Raw genomic sequence first — 6,533 nt, 5'->3', positions numbered from 1 at the left:
TGTAAACAAAAAGAAGTCTATAATTTACCCAATTACTAATTTTTTAATTTTTGAAACTAATTTTTGGACAGATGGTTCATTAAAATGTAGTAGAAAACATCAAAAGTGTTACAGACACGTAATGAAATATATGTATAATGCTTCAATTTCATGTTTGAAGAGACGCCCTCCCCCCAAATAGGAGAGAGGCAGAAAGTTTTGTTTCTAAGCCAAAAAGGAGAGGGAAGATTTCATAAATATGTTCATATTAACAACGATGTGGATTTGTCCATCTATTTCAAATGTAATTACATGAATTATGCAAAGGTGGTCGTGGCAGACCTTTTCTGTCACTTTGGGATTTTAAGTATAGTCTTTAAATTTTTTTAAATTTTTGGTCACACTGCGTGGCACGCAGGATCTTAGTTCCTCGACCAGGGATCGAACCGGCACCCTCTGCCGTGGGAAAGCAGAGTCTTAACCACTGGGCCACCAGGGAAGTCCTTAGTCTTTAAATTTTGTGTAGACAAATCTGTTAAGTCTATTCCTTGGTGATTTATTCCATTTTTATGTTTAAAAAGTTATTCCCCAACCAAGTCACATAAATATTCACCTATATTTTCTTTTTGTTGTTACGATTTCATGTTTTATAATAATGATTTTAATTATCCCTAATTTTGTGTATTTGGGAAGTGAGATTTAAACTACTTGTTTTTTTTCCAAATGGTCAATTTCCCCACGACGGTCTCAGATAATCTGTCACTTGGTAATTGGTATTCAGTATTTCTTCTATCATATTTTAAGTCCCCGTATATTTTCTGCAGCTACTAACTGAACTGCTCTCACCCACGGTTTATGTGTATATTTTTGTCCCATTACCACTTTGTTTTAATTAATGTGCCTTGAGAGTGTATGTTATATCTGATATAGCAGGGGTTGTTCTTGTTATTGTTTTTTTGTTTAAACTCTTATTTATTTTCTTAAATGATAAACCACAATTGGATTTTTTACTGTAGTCACAATACAATTAAAATTAATTTTTGTAGACTATACACATGTACATTTTTCAGCTTTTCTAGTCAGGAACATGACATAAGACTTCATTTATTCATGTCAGTAAGTCAATCCGTTTAATGCTCCCATATCTACTTTCATGAAAGTCGGCCAGGACGGAAAGTGTGTCTGAGCTGTAGAAATCTTTCAGGACACTTCTAACATCACCCAGAGAAGCAAAGCTCGTGTCGCCTATTGTAAGACGAACCTCGCATTAAAAGCTATTTTATTGTAGCGTATAACAAGAAGCGTGAAAACGTTCATAGCCATGTACCTTGCAAGGCCACGTCTGGGGATTTTCTGAAGCACAACACAAAAGCTCTGTGCACAGAGGTGTTCACTGGAGCAGAAACAGTCCTCTGTGGGGAGCGATTCCACAAATTCAAGTATGTCAAAATAATGGGATGTTACACAGACATTTCCAGTGATTTTGAGGATGTAATAGCGCTGGAAGCATTTTTAATATGCTGTGTTTTGAAAGATGCCTGCAGGATGGTGCGTCACTTGTAAGCGTTTCTTCCTTATGTTTCCTACTTCTTCCCCTTTCGCTCCCTCTCCACCAGCCAGACCGCCTCCCTGATTTTTCTCACACTTGCACATGCCGAGGTCATGGCGCCCTCAAGCCTCTGCACCTGCTGGCTCTGCTGGGACGGTCCCCCCACCGCCAGACGGCGCATGACCGTGCCCTCGCCATCTCCAAGTCTTTCCACAGACTCTTTTCCTGTGCGGACCTCCTGGACTGTTCCATCTGGAATTTCAGCCCCTGCCTGGCTCCCCATCCACCTGCCAGTCGTCATGTGTCAGATACAGAGTGCTTAGCTATTGGTTTCTCGTCGCTCTCCTCCAGCTAAAATGTGACCTGGACAGGGAATTTTGTCTGTTTTGTTCGGGTCATATACCCAGGCCAGATGGAAAGGCACCTGGGCACATAAACAAGTGCTGTAAGCAAAGTTGAAGTGATAGAGGGCCTGGGACTATCGTGTTACTGATTTTCTCTTATTTTAGCTACATCAGCTTGTCAGTGAGGATGGAGAAAGCTGGCTTGGCTCCTGCTAGAAGCAGCTTTGCACACCCATCCGTATTCACTACTGAGGATCTAATAGATAATAAAAAAACTGGGAGGAGGGACAGGGGCTGACCCGAAGGGGCTACAGCCGACCAGTTTCTTGAGGGCGGTCTCAGAACAGCCGGGAGGGCGCTGCTTCCCTGGGTGAGAGTTAGGTGGGAAGGGTGTCGCCATTTCAGCGGCGGAGGAGCATATGCCCTCCCCGCGCCCCTCCCCTCCCTCACTCTGGATTGGGCTGGAAAGGCTCCCAGGTTTCAAGCAGGTGTGAGGACCCTTACCTATGAGAGTGGCCCCTGCTCGGGACACTTCCTGCCCCCCAGGGTCTGATGACTTTGAGTCGGTCAGGGAGGGAGAAGGCAGATGCAGAGAGAGGCTCAGGGAGTGTGGCCTGCGTATCGCGCTGGCCAGACTCAAGCCGACATCTCAGCCTCCTGCCCTTCTCGGAGGAAGGCATGGTTGACAGCGGGGCATCGCCTCTCACACCCCCGTCCCCCAGGCTGGTCGACCAGACGACCAGTGACACACAGTCTAGACGTCCTAAAAAGCTATTCTCCCTCCCTTCCGGCTTTTCGAAAAGTTGTTTAGAAACTATTTCTTCAGAGACAGTAAAGATTTATATGGATGAGGGATCGGCATGTGACAATGCAGAGAAAATTCCGTAAGCTCCAATCAGAAAACGTCTATTTTTACCGAAGGAAAAAAGTCTAGCTGAGCCTTCTCAGCTGACGGAAGTGCCACCTAAAAAGGCTGCGGTCATCAGCTGCGTGGAAGAAAGACATATTCAGAACACGAGACAAAGGCTGTTTCTAGAGAAAATCAAGCCAGATAACAAAAAAAGCTGGATGAGATAAACAAATTTTTTAAAAAACCCAGACTTCAGTATTTTTATGTGAAAGGAATCCAGGATATGAAAACACGTAATGAAATCGCTGGCAGAAAGTGTGAATGTTCTGGTCCCACGGTTCGGGCTCCAGGTGGGTCCAGCAGGTCCCCAGAGAGGTGGGACATGGATTTGAATAAGCACTTTGATTTTAGCTACACTGTGGATGCGACATGCTGGGGATCAAATATAAAAGCTGGAAAGAACAGTGCAAAGTAATCTTCTTTCATTATCAAGGGTGTTCAAGCTTGCCCAGCTCCACACCTGATTTTGTCATTCAAAAGCCCAGAAGTCTGACAGCTGTGAGATCGCATCCAGGGCAAGGCTGACCCCCTGTCCATCGCAGGGAAAACCTAACGCGTGTTAGAAGACCCAGCCTGTAAACACAGTTGTGCAGAAACCGTTGCATTTCTTTTCTATAAATCGAATGAATTTTGAGATTAAATCTCAGACCCCTGGGGGACCTCCGGAAGTCTCCCCCTAGTTATACGATGGCTGTATAGCACTGGGGTCCTCTCTGGTCACCTACTGCCCCTTCTCCCTGTTCCCTCCAGGTCCAGCTGCTTCCCTAGGCATCTGTGTTCATCCACGGGGAACCTGTGTGGCTGCGAGCTTGGGGTGGTTGGGAGAGGAAGGGGTGTGCTGTGGGCAAACGGAGGCCCCTGAAGCCATGGATCCTTGACGCAAACTCCTGCTTAGGCCCAGAGGGCCTCGCTCACTGGCTGGATGTCCCAGCTCAACCCAGGAGCTCTATCTGCCATCACCTTGAAGGATCGGTTTCCTGGGGACTTCAGGGGGAAGACCCAGAACTAGCTTAACCGAAGACTTCTTATCCTTGCAAGAAATGCATCCTACTTAATTCCCTACATTAATTTGAGAATTCAAGGTTAGGTTGAACTGTTCTCAAGAAATACCTAGCAATACTAAAGGGACACTTCCATTAAAAAAAAACAATGTCCTGCTATGAAGATTCCTTTACCAGTGTTTTCATTAATGCACTCAGTATTCATCTTAAAGAATTTGCATTTAAAACTGGGGGAAAAAAATCATCACTCTTCTACCCCTATAACACTTTGGCAAAATCAATGATCAACGCATGCATCCTGGGAGATAGATCTTGCTGGGTCCCATCCATTGTTTTTATGTCCTACCCCTACCACTCCTAACAACCAACCCCTCAAATATCCCTTTATCCAGCAAAGACTTGTCCAAAGACAAAATGTAGACCCAGTGCTGTGCTTGTCTGCCAAGTGAGAGTCCTGCCCTCAGGGAGGGGCCCACAGCAGAGCCACAGCCCACGTGGTTTTGCTTGGAAGAGTGAAGAACCCGACAAAAGGGGTAGAGAGTGCTTGGTAGTTCTGGAACTTCATTTTTCCCAGGAAGTGCATGGGTTAGTTACATGCACAAACACACACACTATTTTGCTGACACCTTAAAAAAATCCCCTTAGCAGCTAATCAGTTATCATTTATTAAGTGCTAACACATATTCAGCACTGCGTTGGGTGCTTTGGTGAATGCAGAATAACTTGTCCTCTAGCATTTATTGGCATCTTGGTTTACGTTAATAAACATAAACCCTGTTCCTGAAGGAGGGACAGAGCTACCCCAACCAGCCTGCAGGTGAGACTGAGGCTCTTGGGCCCACACACGGGACACCTCCAGTCTTGACCAGGGGAGGACTGTCACTGCACCATTTTCTCACAGACTCCCTGACATCCCAGCCTGAAAGGGCACCTCTCTGGTTCGGAGGAATTTTAATGCGCCCTTTGAGACCCGTCAGGGTGAGTGTGAGTACGGTGTTAGGTGTGTTGGTGGTGGTGGTCCTTTGGTCTTAGTAGCTTATTATCCTAAGGGTATCTTTCCATGCTTTTGCTTTGCAGAATTCTTTTCAGATCTCAAATGCTGATGCAGAAATGGCTATGGCCATTGTTTTTACTGGTCTAGTCATCCCTTAAGCTAAATGCTTCAAAGAAAATCTTTCTTCTTGTAAGACCTTGTGTCAAGGTTAGCTTGTTCGCTCTGTTCTTACATTTTCCTAACAAGATAAGCAAGCGTGAATCTTTAAAAAGAAAATCAGATGTAGACAAAGTTAAGAGCATGAAGAAAAACTAGTCCACACAAGCAGAGGAGCCAGAGCTGGGGCTTCCGGCACCTAGAATTTGGGTGTGTTCTTGCAGTTGGAGAAGTGCATCTCACATTGGAAATGCTCCTGCCCTTGGGTTCCTCTCTTGAGGAGCCTAATTCAGTTGTGGTTTCAAATGGCCCATCTCATTTCCATTTTCTCCAATAAAACAGAATTCTGTACCGCTGTAGTCATTATTCTGTAATTGTGACTATTACCGTGTACTTCAAATACTTTCACCAGGAGTAGACACTGGATTCCGTAGATTATTCGGAAGATTCCTGTGTTTCTAGTGGTTGTTTGTATTCTAAGAGAGTAACTCTCATGGTTCTAAGAATTTACCAAGTGCCGTTCGTGCATATGCTTAATTTTCTGATGTCAGTACAAATTATGACTGGTTCCATTTCCTTCCAAGGTCTAGTATAGAGTCTGGGGCAGAACGGTCTTCAAAGCTTTACTATTTATGGTCTTTAGTTATTTTTATTGTTTCTCGCCTTCTTGCATTCTTAACCTGATAACTGATGGTCATTTCTTTCTTAGTAAAGAGACTCAACTATTATTAAAACATAAGTAAAACTAAAAATAGAGCTATTATATGACCCAGCAATCCCACTCTTGGGCATATAACCAGAGAAAACTGTAATTTGAAAATATACGTGCCCCCCAGTGTTCATCGCAGCACTATTTACAATAGCCAGGACATGGAAGCAACCTAAGTGTCCATCAACAGATGAACGGATAAAGAAGATGTGGCACATATATACAATGGAATATTACTCAGCCATAAAGAGGAATGAAATTGAGTTATTTGTAGTGAGGTGGATGGACCTAGAGATGGTCATACTGAGTGAAGTAAGTCAGACAGAGAAAGACAAATATATGATATTGCTTATATGTGGAATCTAAAAAAATGGGGTACAAATGAACTTATTTATATAACAGAAGTAGAGTCACAGATGTAGAAAATAAACTTATGGTCACCAGGGGATAAGAGTGGGGGTGGGGGGAAGATAAATTGGGAGATTGGGATTGACATATACACACTACTATATATAAAATAGATAACTAAGAAGAACCTGCTGTATAGCAGAGGGAACTCTGCTCAGTACTCTGTAATGACTGATATGGGAAAAGAATCTAAAAAAAAAGAGTGGATATATGTATTTGCATAACTGAGTCACTTTGCTGTCCGAATCATCGGTCTGGGCTGGTTACTGATAGTCTTCACTTCTCCTCAAGGCCAGACACTGTGTCTACGGTTTCCACAGACTGACCACTGTCTTTTTAAAGAGGTATTTATATATTTTATATATTCAGCTTATTAATATTTTTGTTTGCAAAAGGAACCTGAGTTGTTTCAACAGGGAGTGGTTTTTTAAAAAATCTAGAAATATATTTATTTTCCTTTAACATTCTTTTTTTTTTTTTTTT

Source organism: Neophocaena asiaeorientalis, unplaced genomic scaffold (genome assembly GCF_003031525.2).
Source record: "Neophocaena asiaeorientalis asiaeorientalis breed wild unplaced genomic scaffold, Neophocaena_asiaeorientalis_V1.1 scaffold649, whole genome shotgun sequence".
In the NCBI taxonomy this organism is placed as follows: domain Eukaryota; kingdom Metazoa; phylum Chordata; class Mammalia; order Artiodactyla; family Phocoenidae; genus Neophocaena; species Neophocaena asiaeorientalis.
The sequence above is the reverse complement of the archived record's forward strand: the minus strand, read 5'-3'. Positions refer to the sequence as shown.